This window comes from Anomaloglossus baeobatrachus, chromosome 3 (assembly GCF_048569485.1).
Source record: "Anomaloglossus baeobatrachus isolate aAnoBae1 chromosome 3, aAnoBae1.hap1, whole genome shotgun sequence".
Lineage (NCBI taxonomy): Eukaryota > Metazoa > Chordata > Amphibia > Anura > Aromobatidae > Anomaloglossus > Anomaloglossus baeobatrachus.
In genome coordinates this window covers 71,402,792-71,419,180 of record NC_134355.1, presented here as the reverse complement: position 1 = coordinate 71,419,180, position 16,389 = coordinate 71,402,792, and the positions used below count along the sequence as shown (strand labels likewise).

The 16,389-nt window shown below is 47.6% G+C and overlaps 1 protein-coding gene across 1 annotated transcript in view; it reads left to right on the top strand.

The window, feature by feature from the left end:
• Positions 1-16,389, top strand: part of WDPCP (WD repeat containing planar cell polarity effector) — a 422,579-nt gene that overhangs the window by 655 nt on the left and 405,535 nt on the right. The window lies entirely within an intron of this gene.

Sequence of the window (16,389 nt, the reverse complement as noted above, 5' to 3'; positions counted from 1 at the left end):
GGCTGTCCCCCAGCATACAATCGCAGAGGCTGTCCCCCAGCATACACCCGCAGAGGCTGTCCCCCAGCATACAATCGCAGAGGCTGTCCCCCAGCATACAATCGCAGAGGCTGTCCCCCAGCATACAATCGCAGAGGTTGTGTGTCCTTCAGCTTACGTCCATAGAGGCTGTCCCCCAGCGTACAATCGCAGAGGCTGTCCCCCAGCATACAATCGCAGAGGCTGTCCCCCAGCATACAATCGCAGAGGCTGTCCCCAGCATACAATCTCAGAGGCTGTCCCCCAGCATACAATCGCAGAGGCTGTCCCCCAGCATACAATGGCAGAGGCTGTCCCCCAGCATACAATCGCAGAGGCTGTCCCCCAGCATATAATCGCAGAGGCTGTCCCCCAGCATACACCTGCAGAGGTTGTGTGTCCTTCAGCTTACGTCCATAGAGGCTGTCCCCCAGCGTACACCCGCAGAGGCTGTCCCCCAGCGTACACCCACCGAGGCTGTCCCCCAGCGTACACCCGCAGAGGCTGTTCCCCCCGGCGTACACCCGCAGAGGCTGTTCCCCCCGGCGTACACCCGCAGAGGCTGTTCCCCCCGGCGTACACCCGCAGAGGCTGTTCTCCCCGGCGTACACCCGCAGAGGCTGTTCCCCCCGGCGTACACCCGCAGAGGCTGTTCCCCCCGGCGTACACCCGCAGAGGCTGTTCCCCCCGGCGTACACCCGCAGAGGCTGTTCCCCCCGGCGTGCACCCGCAGAGTCTGTCCCCCCGGCGTGCACCCGCAGAGTCTGTCCCCCAGCGTACACCCGCGGAGGCTGTCCCCCAGCATACACCCGCAGAGGCTATCCCCCAGCATACACCCGCAGAGGCTGGCCCCCAGCATACACCCGCAGAGGCTGTCCCCCAGCGTATACCCGCAGAGGTTGTGTGTCCTTCAGCTTACGTCCATAGAGACTGTCCCCCCGGCGTGTACCCGCAGAGGCTGACCCCCCGGCGTGTACCCGCAGAGGCTGTTCCCCCTCTGCGTGCACCCGCAGAGGCTGTCCCCCCGGCATACACCCACAGAGGTTGTGTGTCCTTCAGCTTACATCCATAGAGGCTGTCCCCCAATGTACACCTGCGGACGCTGTCCCTCAGCAAACCCCCTCGGAGACTGTCTCTCAGCAGACACTCGCAGAGGCTGTCCCCAGCGTACACCACCTGCAGAGGCTGTCCTCCCACCTTACACCCGTAGAGGCTGTCCCCTAGTGTACACTCGCAGAGAGTTTTTGGAGAGTAAAGGCCCAGTCACACACAACGACTTACCAGCGATCCTGAAAACGATGCAACCTGATAGGAATCGCAGGTAAGTCGCTGGGAGGTCGCAGGTGAGATGTCACACAGTCAGATCTTACCAGCGATGCAGGAACGATACAGGTCGCAGTAGTGACCTGTATAACGATCTCAGCAGTCACTGTGACCCTGTCACACAGCGTCAAACACAGCGATGTGCCCTGCCCAGCAGGAGATCGCCTTTGAAGAAAATGGCCTGGACCATTCTGCAACGACAAGCGATCTCACAGCAGGGGCCTGATCGCTGGTAGATATCACACCTAACGAGATCGCTAACGGGATCGCTACTGCGTCACAGAAACCGTGCCTCAGCAGCGATCTCGCTAGCCATCTCGTTATGTGTGACGGTACCTTAAGGCTGGAGTCACACGAGTGTATGGCATCCAATGCGAGAGCAACGGATGTGATATGCTAATGACCCCCGGCCCAGGCTCTGCTGCGAGTGTGACCTGATCTTGCGATTGGGTCACAGCTGTGAGGAGAAAGGGTTAATCCCCCACTTCTCCATTGTCAGCCTGTGCGTATATCACACTGCAGTGGGATAACATCCGAGTGCAGTCCAATGTATCTCTCACACCCATAGACTTGAATGGGTGCGAGTGACACGGCTCTCGTAGACAATCTTCCTCAGTCCGATTAGGGCTGAGTAAAATCTCGCAGTTGTGAGCTGCAGCATTGTCTAACATGGGGCCGAGTGCAATGCGAGATTTTCTGACATTGCACTAGTGCGAGTCATACGCCAGTGTGACTCCAGCCTAACAGGTGTTGGCATTCACATGTTCACAGATTTCCAAAACTCTTTCCATAAGTGACATTTCACTTAGGCTAGGTTCAGATCTTCGTTGTTCTAAATCCGTCAGGTCCGTCAGCAACGGATCAGTTGTTTTTTAGATGTCAACTGATGCAACGGATGTGGTTTTCACAGGATTCCTTTCACAGGAATCCTATGAAAAAACTGATCCGTCGCGTCCGTTACATCCGCTGTGCGTCCGTTTTTTGACGGATCAGTCATGATCAGTTTGTGTTTGGGACAGCCCAGTGGGTGTGCCAAACATGCTGGGCATGCTCAGTAGAGCATGACAGAATCCAGCACCATAGACATCCATTACAAGCGTGACGGATTCCTGCGGAGCGCGTTAATTTTGATGGCCAGAAAAACGTTACATTCTGCGTTTTGCTCCTGCCTGGCGGTCAGTCAAAAAATGACTGACCGCGCCGCAGCGGATGCAACGCAAGGTAATCAGTCGTAATCCGCCACTAATACAAGTCTATGGGACACAACGGAATCCGCTAAACGGATTGTGTTGTTTACCAGAGCCGCGTATTGTGACTGATACATCTTAACGGAAATGTGAACCTAGCCTAAGTGACTTGGTTTTCCAGGCTTATTTTGGGAGAACTAGTTTTAGCCCAATGAAGTGGGGTTAATCCACTTACACATCACACATCCATGACATAACAATGAGGTTCTGCTTTACATTTCATTTCTTGGATGATTTATATGATGTTTATTTACTTGATGTAAGTGTCCACTGCTATATATTTTTTTTTGTTTTAACTACTTGCAAACCTCTTCTTTTAGAAGAAGATTTTCCTATAAGCTCAGTTATTAGTAAACTAAATCCAAAAGCATGCTCGTCCCACCGCTGAGTCTCCCCCGCTGCTCCTGTTGTCTGTTATTGTCTGCGTGCTGTTTACACATAAACAGCGCTGCAGCCATTCAGTGAGCTCAGCTGTGCAGTCTGCGTGTGCAGAGCCTCTGAGCTCACTGATTGGCTGCAGTGCTGGCGACGTGATGTCAGCGCTGCAGACAGTAATAGACACTGAGAGCAGCAGCAAAGTCAGAGAACAGTTTGTTCATTTATTACTTATAGAGTTTAAAGGTAAAACCCCTATAAACATAAGGTCGTCCACATATGACAGTTCGTGCTCACATTGAGGATTTGGTGCATTTTTTTACATCAGTATTTGTAAGCTAAAACCAGGAGTGTAAGGCTATGTGCACACAATGTGTTTTTATCTTGGTTTTTGATGCATATTTAGTTTAGTTTTGTCACAAAGCTGCATGCAAATCCTTATGCCTGCAAAGTCAATGAGAAACCTGAAGTTTTGTGCATATGTTGCTTTTTTCCCTTGCAGATTTGCAGCAGAAAATTAAAGAGCACTTCAATTCTTTCAGCGTTTTTTCAGCATTTTTCCACCCCAAATGCATGATGCGAGCGCCAATGGGTTGTTATGGCAGCTCGGGTTAAGATGATGACCCCTATCCCTGTCATGACTGGCTTCCTATGAATGCCGGCAGAGTGCCAGCATCGACAGTAACACAGCATTTCTCCTGATAAGAACAATACTGAAACATCGTTCTGATCAGAAGTGATTGGACACTGCAGGCATAAAATCCCCTAAGGGGACTAATAAAATCAATAAAAAAAGTAAAAGAAAAGTTTTTAAAATTATTAAAAAATAAAAAAACCCTAAAAGTTCAAATCACCCCCCTTTTGCCCCATTGAAAATAAAATAAAACAAACCTCTCCGGGAGGTGGAGAATTGGCGCGGGGGGCTGTCTGTGCGAGCGGCCGGATGCCTCTCTGTGCAGGTGGCTCTCTGTGCGGGCAGCAGGCTGCCTCTCTGTGCGAGCAGGCGGGCGGCTGGCTGCCTCTCTGTGCGGGCAGGCGGGCGGCTGGCTGCCTCTCTGTGCGGGCAGGCGGGCGGCTGGCTGCCTCTCTGTGCGGGCGGGCGGCCGGCTGGCTGCCTCTCTGTGCGGGCGGGCGGCCGGCTGGCTGCCTCTCTGTGCGGGCGGGCGGCCGGCTGGCTGCCTCTCTGTGCGGGCGGGCGGCCGGCTGGCTGCCTCTCTGTGCGGGCGGGCGGCCGGCTGGCTGCCTCTCTGTGCGGGCGGGCGGCTGTCTGCCTCTCTGTGCGGGCGGGCAGCTGGCTGCCTCTCTGTGTGGGCAGGCGGCCGGCTGGCTGCCTCTCTGTGCGCGGCCGGCTGGCTGCCTCTCTGTGCGAACGGGCGGCTGGTTGCCTCTCTGTGCGGGTGGCCGGCTGGCTGCCTCTCTGTACGGGCGGCCGGTTGGCTGCCTCTCTGTTGTGCTGGCAGGTGGCCGGCTAGCTGCCTCTCTGTACGGGCGGCCGGCTGGCTATGGGGGCTGCGGTGGCTGTCCTGCCTGCAGAAGCTGCAGTAGCTGTGCGGCGGGTGTCCCAAATGCTATGGCTTAAAATGATGGTGCTCGGAGTCAGCATGTGCGCAGATTATTGCTCTTGCCTAAGAGCTCCATCTGTGCACACGCCGCCCCGGGCGCCATTTCTTTTCAAGCCCATACCGCAGATAAAGCATCTGGGACACCCGCTGCACCAGCCTGCTCCGCACAGCCACCGCAGCTTCCGCTGCCAGCACAGACTCCATTAGCACCGCCCCTGCCTCCTGTGACTCCACTCCACCACCACTGCTGCCGCCACCCCCTCCGGTAAGACAACACCGGAGTATAAGACAGACCCCATTTTTTTTACTTTTTTTTAATCTCCAAATTTGGGGTGCGTCTTATAATCCGGTGCGTCTTATAAAACGAAAACTACGGTAATGTGATCGGTACACAATGTAGCGACGGTGGTGGCCTCTGCCGCTTGTAGTGAGGCACAAGCACTAACAACATAATGTGTCTTGCGGCGGAGCCAGTAATAGGACGGGAGGTAGGAGCCGTGTGTCCTCAGTATGTACAGTGTATACCGCTAGTACACACTGTCATTACTGTGCTATGATTCTCTATACAGTGTTTTTGGGGTGATATGCCTTTTGGCCTCCAATCATGGGGTGTATTATGACATACAAAGAATGCAATTTTGATCTCATCTGACCAGACTATGTTCTCCCAGTATTTCACAGACTTGTCTATATGTGGTTGAGCAAACTTTAAACGTGCTTGAACATGCTTTTTGTTCAGTCATTGAGTCTTGCTTGGTGAGCGTACATGCAGACCATGGAGGTTATGTGCATTAAGTACTGTTTTCTTTGAAACAATTGTACCTGCTGTTTCCAGATCTTTCTGTAGCTCTCCACAGGTGGTTCTTGGCTCTTGGACGACTCTTCTGATAATTCTTTTCACTCCTCTGTGTGAAATCTTGCGAGGAGCACCTGACCGTGGCCGATTTATGGTGAAATTATGTTCTTGCCCCAACAATGCTCACTGGAACGATATGTAGTTTAGAAATGCTTCTGTAGCCACTGCCATCAGTTTGTTTTGCAACATAAAGTGGTAAATGTCCTAAGACAGCTCACTGGTTTTACCCATCATAAGATGTTTCTTGTGTGGCACCTTGGTAATGAGACACCATTTTATAGATCATCAAGGATTGCTTTCTAATTACTGATAGATTTCAGCCGGTGTCATGACTTTCCTTGGCTTTTTGCATCTCTCCTTCTTCATGTGTTTAATACTTTCTCCCAGTGTCATTTTTCATTATGAATAGTGATGAGCAAATACTAAATATTTGGGTTCGGGTTATTCCTACGTAATACCTAGTACTATTCCAGTATTCGTCACAAATAATGAACCTAATGCAAGTCAATGGGGAACCCGAGCATTTTTCTTGAAGATTAAAGGGTGCTTTACACGAGACGAGCTATCGCGCGATGCATCGTCGGGGTCACTGTTTTCGTGACGCACATCCGGCATCATTCACGACGTCGTCTCGTGTAACACCTCTGAGCGACGCAGAATTGCTCACAAATCGTGAGTCGTGTACTCGTCGCTCAGTTTCAAAATATTGTTTATTTAAAATGGCGCCGGTTGTTCATCGTACCCGGGGCAGCACACATTGCTCCGTGTGACACCCCGGGAACGATGAACTCAGCGTACCTGCGTCCCGCGGCACCCGCCGGCAATGCGGAAGGAAGGAGGTGGGCAGGATGTTTACGTCCCGCTCAGCTCCGCCCCTCCGCTTCTATTGGCCGGCGGCTGTGTGACGTCACTGTGACGCCGAACGTTCCTCCCACTTCAGGAAGTGGACGTTCATTGCCCACAGCGAGGTCGTCCGGAAGGTAAGTGTGTGTGACGGGGGTTAAACGAGTTTGTGCGCCACGGGCAGCACTTTGCCCGTGACGCAAAAACTACGGGGGCTGTTTCGATCGCTCGTGCTGTCGCACGATGGATCGACTCGTGTAAAGCAGGCATTACACATACGGTAGTCATGGCCGAAAGTGTTGGCACCCTTGAAATTGTTTCAGAAAATGAAGTATTTCTCCCAGAAAATGATTGCAATTACATATGTTTTGTTCTACATGTTTTTTACTGGAACGACACAAAAAAAGAGAACAGAAGACAAACTAAAAATAATTTCACACAGAAACCCAAAAGTGGGCCTGACAAAATTGTGGTTAAACATCTTTGTTTCAAACATGTGATGCTCCTTCAAACTCACCTGTGGCAAGTGACAGGTGTGGGCAATATGAAAATCACATGAAATCAGATAAACAGGATGAAAAGTTGACTCAATAATTAATAATAATAATAATAATAATAATAATAATAATAATATTCATTTATATAGCGCTATTAATTCCACAGCGCTTTACATACATTGGCAATACTGTCCCCATTGGGGCTCACAATCTAGAGTCCCTATCTGTACGTCTTTGGAGTGTGGGAGGAAACCCACGCAAACACAGGGAGAACATACAAACTCCTTGCAGATGGTGCCCTTGGTGGGATTTGAACCCAGGACCCCAGCGCTGCAAGGCTGCAGTGCTAACCACTGAGCCACCGTGCCACAATCTTTGCATTGTGTGTCTGTGTGTGCCACACTAAGCATGGAGAACAGAAAAAGGAGAAGAAAACGGTCTGAGGACTTGAGAAATTGTTTAAAAATATCAACAATCTCAAGATTACAAATCCAGCTCCAGAGATCTTGATGTTCCTTTGTCAATCGGTGCGTAACATAATCAAGAAGTTTACAACCCATGCCTCTGTAAATAATCTCCTTGGACGTGGACGACAGAGAACAATTGATAGAAAATTGCAACGCAGGAAAATACGGATGATGGATAAGCAGCCCCAACCAAGTTTCCAAGAAATTAAAGCTGTTGTCCTGCAGACTAAGAATGCATCAGTGTCAGCGGGAACTATCCTTCCAAATTTCAATTAAATGATATGCTATAACAGGAGACCCAGGAGGACCTCATTGCTGACCCAGCGACATAAAAAAGCTAGACTGCAGTTTGCCAAAATGTAAGTGAGTAAGCCAAAATCCTTCTGGGAAACAGTCTTGTGGAGAGATGAGACCAAGACAGAGCTTTTTGGTAAAAAAACATCATTGTACTGTTTACTGAAAACTGAATGAGGCCTACAAAGAAAAGCACACCGTACCTACAGTCAAATAGGGTGGAGGTTCAAATATCTTTTGGGATTGTTCTCTTGCCTCTGGCCCTGGGTACCTTGACTATGTGCAAGGCATCATGAAATCTGAAGATTAGCAAATGATTTTGGGTCACAATGTAGGGCCCAATGTCAGAAAGCAGGACAATGACCCCAAACATACTCAAGAAGCCCCAGAAATGGATGGAAACAAAGCGCTGGAGAGTTCTGAAGTGGCAGCAATGAGTCTGGATCTAAGGGGTACTTCTCACATAGCGAGATCGCTAGCGAGATCGCTGCTGAGTCACGGTTTTGTTACGCACCAGTGATCTCATCAGCGATCTCGTGGTGTGTGACACTAAGCAGCGACCTGGCCCCTGCTGTGAAATCTCTGTTCGTTACACACAGTGCTGATTCATTTTTTGGTCGTTGCTCTCCCGCTGATAAGCACACATCGCTGTGTTTGACAGCGAGAGAGAAACGATCTGAATGTGCAGGGAGCAGGTAGCCGGTGTCTGGAAGCTGCAGACGCTGTTAACCAAGGTACACATCGGGTAACTAAGCGCTTTGCTTGGTTACCCGATATTTACCTTGGTTACTAGCGTACGCCGCTCTCAGGCTGCCAGTGCCGGCTCCCTGCACACATAGCCAGAGTACACATCGGGTAACTAAGCAAAGCACTTTGCTTAGTAACCCAATGTGTACCCTGGCTACGAGTGCAGGGAGCCAGCGCGAAGCAGTGTGCCCTGGTAACCAGGGTAAATATTGGGTAACCAAGCAAAGCATTTTGCTTAGTTACCCAATATTTACCTTGGTTACCAAGCGCAGCATCGTTTCCACGAGTTGCTGCGGTCTGGTGGCTGGTCACTGGTCGCTGGTGAGATCTGCCTGATTGACAGCTCACCAGCGACCATGTAGTGACGCACCAGCGATCCTGACCAGGTCATAACGTGATCGGAATCGCTGGTATGTCGTTTAGTGAGACGGTACCCTGAACCCCATTGATCACCTGTGGAGACATCTTAATATGAGAGACCTGGAGCAGTTTGCAAAAGAAGAATCCAAAATTCCAGGTGAGAGGTGTAAGAAGCTTGTTCATGATTATAGGAAGGGATTGATTTCAGTTATTTATTCCAAAGGGTGCACAACCAAATATTAAGCTGAGGGTGCAAACAATTTTGTCCGGTCCATTTTTGGAGTTTTGTGTGTAATTATGTCCAATTTAGCTTTTATTTTCTGTTTTTCTTTTGTGATGTTTCAAAACACACACATGAAATAAACAAGTATATGACAAAACGTGTAATTGAATCATTTTCTTGGAGAAATATTTAATTTTCTGGAACAAATTCAAGGAGGCCAAAATGTTGACCCATAACGGTAACTTAATTTATGGACATCTATGGTTTGATTTCAGCCGCATACAGGGATAATTGGCCACGTGAGCCGTGTCTTGGCCGTGGGTGCCTTGTAGGGGGGCTGTCTACAGGCTGAGCTCCATCTGGTGTTACTGAAACCGCGCAAAAGTGACACAACACCCCCCAAAAAAAGCTAAGGGTGCCTGAAAAAGCAAAACTTTTTCTTTTTCAAAAAATACTTTTACAATTGCTGAAGCTTGTAGTTCCTTCACCATCCGATTCTCCTAAGTGTTCGCTCTGACACTTATCTTATCACTTGGATCTTATTTGTGCTGGATGAGCGGATTTTTACATATATGGATAATTGGAATTTTCCTGTAATGTTGTCCTAAGCAAAGTGATAGATTTGTACATTATTGATAGGGTAATTACAGACTCATTACATCAGTCGTACAATAGCTCTTCAGATAGGGTTGCACTCCTGTCAATGGCGTGAACGCTCGGCCGGGCAGGAACCTCCAGCCCCTGTAACGTTATCTCACCGTTTTGGCTGCTTTTTAGTGACAGAATCTGAGTGAAAGAACACATCCCCTCGACCGGTGAGTGAATTTATTTTTTTTTTTTATTTTATTTTAAATTGCATTTTTTTTTGTCTAATTTTATATATTAGAAACATTTTAATAACTTGGCTATCAGATCTATATCATGCTGGCAGCGGTGATGTGATCGTGTCCTGCTGGGGCTCACGCCTGCGGTGCTGACATTCATGTTTTCTTCTTTGTGGGGGAGTAGCTGCCGGGCACCTCCGAACTTTAATATTGGCAGCGAACAATAGTAGATTGTCGTAAAGAAACCAAGCATCTGTTCCTGATCATCACCCAGTGCCCAGTGATCAAATGAGAAATTGCTAGGTTGTCGGTGATCTCGCTCACATATGCATAAGTAGGATTGTTGCTCATGTAAACCAGGGACGTGCTACCGTCAGTAATGCAAAGTGTGACAGAAGGGATCCAAAGATCACCCGAGTGATCATTTATATGATCCCAGCTCCTATTCATTATGGAGTTAATATAAAAGTAAACGAGCTTAAATTGACTACCTACATATCCGATCTGTGCCTGTTTAAGGGGAACCAACATGGCTGAGTACTTTCTCCTCCAGTGAACGCCCTTGGGAATTTTAGCCATTTATATACACGAAAATGTCTAATCTGACCAAAAACAAAAGGCGATCTGAAAGCAAAAAAATATGGATGAGCAGCCTAGGTTTTATTCTGGAGTCTAGGGAATTAGAAATATTGTTTTATGTATTTGTTTTGGTTTTTTTTTTGTTGTTTTTTTTTTTTAGCTTGTTTCCCAAAAACATACAACTGTAAAAAAAGTAAATCTGCAACTATTTGTGAATACTGTAACATACGTCTGACCTTAACGTAAAAAAAATCTAAAAAAAAAGTTTAACTATAGATTTCATTTAAATACCGTACTTTATTTTTTGTTGTAAATAAACATTTCTTTTCACATGACTTTATAAACATCGTGTGTAAAGAAAAAAATAATAAAAAAAGACCTCCCTTCCCCAATCAAATATTTAATTAGTAATTGGTTAAGAAATGAAATACTTTTTTGCTAGTAAAAACTGCCGCCAAGTAATTACAAAAAGTTTTAGTACAAGGGGTGTAGGTGGCACTCACGCATCCATTTTGCCTTTCTGTTTGTGCCCATCTGTTTTTAAAATCCATTGTTAATGGATACATTTTTTTTATTTTTTTTTTAAGTTAATCCAATCAAGAATGGACCCCCATGTCACCGATGAGCGATTTTTCACGTTTTTGCAACGATGCAAAATCGCTCATCGGTGTCACACGCAGCAACATCGCTAATGCGGCCGGATGTGCGTCACAAATTCCGTGACCCCAATGACTACGCATTAGCGATGTCGCAGCGTGTAAAGCCCCCTTTAGGCTATGTGCGCACTTTGCTTTTTACCTGCTTTTTTGCTGCTTTTTCAACTGTAGCGTTTAATGCCAAAATGGTTGTGTTCTGCTTTTCAAGCATAGTCTATGGGAATTTGGGTTTCTAAACCACACTATGCTGTTCAAAATGCTGCCTTTTTGTGGGTGGCAGAAATTTGGGCAAAAACTCTGCTTTTCAGTCCAAAACGCAAATGGCAAAAACAATTGACATGTTGCTTCTTTGAAAAGCAGAGTTTTTGCCCAAAGTTCTGCCACAAAAAGGCAGCATTTTGAACTGCATAGTGCGGACAAGAAACCCAAATTCCCATAGACTTTGCTTGAAAAGCAGAACACAACCATTTTGGCATTAAACGCTGCAGTTGAAAAAGCAGCAAAAAAGCAGGTAAAAAGCAAAGTGCGCACATAGCCTAAAGGGGGCTTTACACGCTGCGACATCGCTAATGCAGAGTCGTTGGGGTCACGGAATTTGTGACGCACATCTGGCCGCATTAGCAATGTTGCTGCGTGTGACACCGATGAGCGATTTTGCATCGTTGCAAAAACGTGAAAAATCGCTCATCGGTGACATGGGGGTCCATTCTTGATTATCGTTACTGCAGCAGTAACGATGTAGTTCGTCACTCCTGCGGCAGCACACATCGCTATGTGTGACACCGCAGGAAAGAGGAAGTTCTCCTTACCTGCCTCCCGGCCGCTATGCGGAAGGAAGGAGGTGGGCGGGATGTTCGTCCCGCTCATGTCCGCCTCTCCGCTTCTATTGGGCGGCGGTTCAGTGACGCTGATGTGACGCTGAACGAACCACCCCCTTAGAAAGCGACGTCGCCGGGCAGGTAAGTATGTGTGACGGGTCTGGGCGATGTTGTGCGGCACGGGCAGCGATTTGCCCGTGTCGCACAACAGATGGGGGTGGGTACCCACACTAGCGATATCGGGACCGATATCGCAATGTGTAAGGTAGCCTTAACAGTTATTTACAGAATTGCACAGTGGCCGTATTTCTGCTGTGTGTTACCACCACAATTCCCAACCATGGGGCTTTTTGACCTGAATTAACACCATCTTATATGCAGACCTGAAATTTCAGCTGTAGCACAGTTTACAGATACAATTCCCCTCTGAGTGCACTAAGCGATGTGTGAATATTGAATTTAGCTTTACATATCATTAAGACATTTGTGAAAATTCAGTCCGTGTACGGACCGCAAGGCACCTACAGGCCGGGTGTCTCCTGACCCGAGCTTAGCAGCCTCATGTTTAAGGCTAGGTTCACATTTCCGTCAATTTGTATCGGTCACAATCCGCGGCTCTGGTAAACAACGGAATCAGTTTGGCGGATTCCGTTGTTCCCATAGACTTGTATGAGCGGCGGATTGTGACTGAGGACACTGCGTTGCATCCTCCGCCCGACTGATCAGTCGTGGAACAACTGACCGCCGGGCGGAAGGAACGCAGTTTGTAACGTTTTTTGAGCAGCGCAATCCGTAGGATTTCGCTGCGCATGCGCTCTCTGGCTCCCTGCACACGTAACCAAGGTAAATATCGGGTAACCAAGCAAAGTCCTTTGTATACACACACACACACACACACACATACACTCACACTCACCTGTCCCCAGCCATGCAGTCCCCGGAACTAATGTCCTCAGCGCCACATGGCCCTGCTCAGCTCCACCCACCTCGCACTCCGCTGCCCGCACACATGGCCCCGCTCGGCTCAACCCACCTCGCACTCCACCGCCCGCACACATGGCCCTGCTCGGCTCCACCCACCTCGCACTCCGCCGCCTGCACACATTCTCGGCGGCCGACTGCTGTGATAGCCGGGAGATCATCTGTTCGCTCTCAATAGCTGTCCGGCTATTGTGAACGATCAGCTGATCGTTCTCTCTTTTACAACGGAGTCTGACAATGAATTCTATTCTTGTCATCCGTTCTACAACGCATCAGTCACAAGCGTCAAGCAACGCATGTGACTGATGCAAAACAACGGAAATGTGAACCTAGCCTAAAGGGGGCTTTACATGCTACGACATCGGTAATGCGAACTCGTTGGGGTCACGGAATTGGTGACGCACATCCGGCCGCATTAGCGATGCCGTTGCGTGTGACACCTATGAGCGATTTTACATCGTCGCAAAAACGTGCAAAATTGCTCATCGGTGACATGGGGGTCCATTCTCAAATATCGTTACTGCAGCAGTAATTAAGTTGTTCCTCGTTCCTGCGGCAGCACACATCGGTACGTGTGACACCGCAGGAACGAGGAAGCTCTCCTTACCTGCCTCCCGGCAGCTATGCGGAAGGAAGGAGGTGGGCGGGATTTTATGTCCCGCTCATCTCCGCCCCTCCGCTTCTATTGGCCGGCGGTTCAATGACGCAGCTGTGACGTCGCTGTGACGCTGAACGAACCGCCCCCTTAGAAAGGAGGTAGTTCGCCGGTCACAGCGACGTCGCCGGGCAGGTAAGTAGTGTGACTGATCTGGGCGATGTTGTGCGGCACGGGCAGCGATTTGCCCGTGTCGCACAACAGATGGGGGCGGGTACCCACGCTAGCGATATCGATACTGATATCGCAGCGTGTAAAGCGGCCTTAAGTCAAAAGATCCCTGGCCTGTCCTCAGCATAAGAAATGGGCTGAAAAACTCTGTTTATTCTCGAGTATATAGTGTATATATTTTGACACTAAGTCATTTATAACCGACAATGAAGTGTGTACTGAGGAAATCATCCAGCCCTTTTTTTGGCCACCCCAGCACCCACCCTAGCCCAGTCCCAGTGGAAGAACTCCTGTGTTATGTGTTGGTTGGTGTGTTGTTGGTGGTTTACCAGTAACGACCTCCTCCATCTCCGAGATGAATACTGCACCTCTGGTGAGGTGCAGTACCCTGTGGCGCCTGAAGCCGAAGGGGCACCACAAGGGCATTCCACAATCTCACTGCTCTAACTGTAAAGAACCTTTTCCTATTTAGCTGCCAAAATCTTTTCTTCTACTCGCAGTGAGTGCCCCCTGGTCCTTAGTCTTGTCTTTGGAAGGAATAGGTTATGTACCAGTCCTTTATATTGACCACACATGTACAGTGGGGAAAAAAAGTATTTAGTCAGCCCCCAATTGTGCAAGTTCTCCCACTTAAAAAGAGATTTGCTTGTTATTGACATCATAGGTGATCACAACTATGAGAGACAAAATGAGAAAACAAATCCAGAAAATCACCGCATCTGATTTGGCAAGATTTTTTTTTTTTTTTCAGATAATGGTGGAAAATAAGTATTTGGTCAATAACAAAAGTTCATCTCAATATTTTCTTATATATCCTTTGTTGGCAATGACAGAGGTCAAATGTTTTCTGTAAGTCTTCACAAGGTTGGCACACACTTGGTTGTGTGTTGGCCCATTCCTCCATGCAGATCTCCTCTAGAGCAGCAATGTTTTGGGCCTGTCACTGGGTAACACGGACTTTCAACTCCCTCCAAAGGTTTTCTATGGGGTTGAGATCTGGAGACTGGCTAGGCCACACCAGGACCTTCATATGCTTATTACAAAGCCACTCCTTCATTGCCCTGGTGGTGTTCTTGAGATCATTATCATGCTGAAAAACCCAGCCACGTTTCATCTTCAATGCCCTTGCTGACGGAAGGAGGTTTGCACTCAAAATCTCATGATACATGGCCCCATTCATTCTTTCATGTACACGGATCAGTTGTTTTGGTCCCTTTGTAGAGAAACAGCCCCAAAGCATGATGTTGCCACCCTCATGCTTCACAGTACGTATGGTGTTCTAGCATTCTGTCTCCTCCAAACACAACGAGTTGTGTTTGTACCAAACAGTTCTACTTTGGTTTCATCAAACCATATGACATTCTCCCAATACTCTTCTGGATAATCCAAATGCTCTCTAGCAAACATCAGACGGGCCCGGACATGCACTGGCTTAAGCAGGGGAATACTGCAGGATCTGAGTCCCTGGCAGCATAGTGTGTTACTAATGGTAGCCTTTGTTATAGTGGTCCCAGCTCTATGCAGGTCATTCATTAGGTGTCCCCGTGTGGTTCTGGGATTTTTGCTCACATTTCTTGTGAACATTTTGACTCCACAGTGTGAGATCTTGCGTGGAGCCCCAGATCAAGGGGAGATTATCAGTTATCTTGTATGTCTTCCATTTTCTTATTATTGCTCCCACAGTTGATGTCATCACACCAAGCTGCTTGCCTATTGCTGATTCAGTCTTCCCAGCCTGGTGCAGGGCTACAGTTTTGTTTCTGATGTCCTTCGACAGCTTTTGGTCTTCACTGTAGTGGAGTTTGGAGTGTGACTGCTTGAGGTTGTGGGCAGGTGTGTTTTATACTGATAACAAGTTCAAACAGGTGCCATTGCTACAGGTAGGACAGAGGAGCCTCTTAAAAAAAAAAGTTATAGGTCTGTGAAAGCCAGAAATCTTGCATGTTTATAGGTGACTAAATACTTATTTTCCACCATAATTTGCAAAAAAAAAATCTTGACAAATCAGACGAGGTGATTTTTTGTAATTTTTTACTCATTGCTCATTTTGATTCTCATAATTGTGGTCACCTATGATGTCAATTACAGGCCTCTCTCATCTTTTTATGTGGGAGAACTTGCACAATTGGTGGCTGACTAAATACTTTTTTCCCCACTGTATTTATACATATAAATGAGATCTCTTCTCAGACGTCTTTTTTTTAAACTAAACAAATACAACTTGTCATCATATGGGAGGCCTCCATTCCTTGTAGTAGTCTAGTTGCCTGCCTTTGAACTATCTTCTTAATATCCTTTTTAAAATGTGGAGCCCAAAACTAGATCCCATATTCCAGATGTGGCCTTACAAGTGATTTATAGAGGGGTAACAATACGTTGGGATCACGGGATCTAATCTCTCTTTTTATACACCCTAGAATCTTGTTTGCTTTTGCAGCTGCTGCTTGACATTGAGTGCTGCTGCTCAGCTTATTTGTAATGAGAATACCCAAATCCTTCTCCTGTTCTGTAGTCACGAGTTTACTTCCATTTAATGTATACGCAGCTATAGGATTACTCCGTCCTAGGTGCATTACTTTACATTTATCAACATTAAATCTCATTTGACAAGTATCTGCCCATTCTGACATCTTATCCAGGTCTTTTTGTAATATTGTACTATCAAGGTCGATTTTTAATATCCTACATAGTTTGGTGTCGTCAGCAAAGACTGACACTTTACTATCAATCCCATCCACAAGGTCATTAATAAAGAGATTGAAAAGAATCGGTGCTAGCACAGATCCCTGCGGCACCCCACTGCTGACTATAGCCCATTTAGAGAATGTAGCATTTATGACTACTCTTTGTTTCCTATCTTTTAGCCAATTCCTTACCCAGTTGCATATTGTGT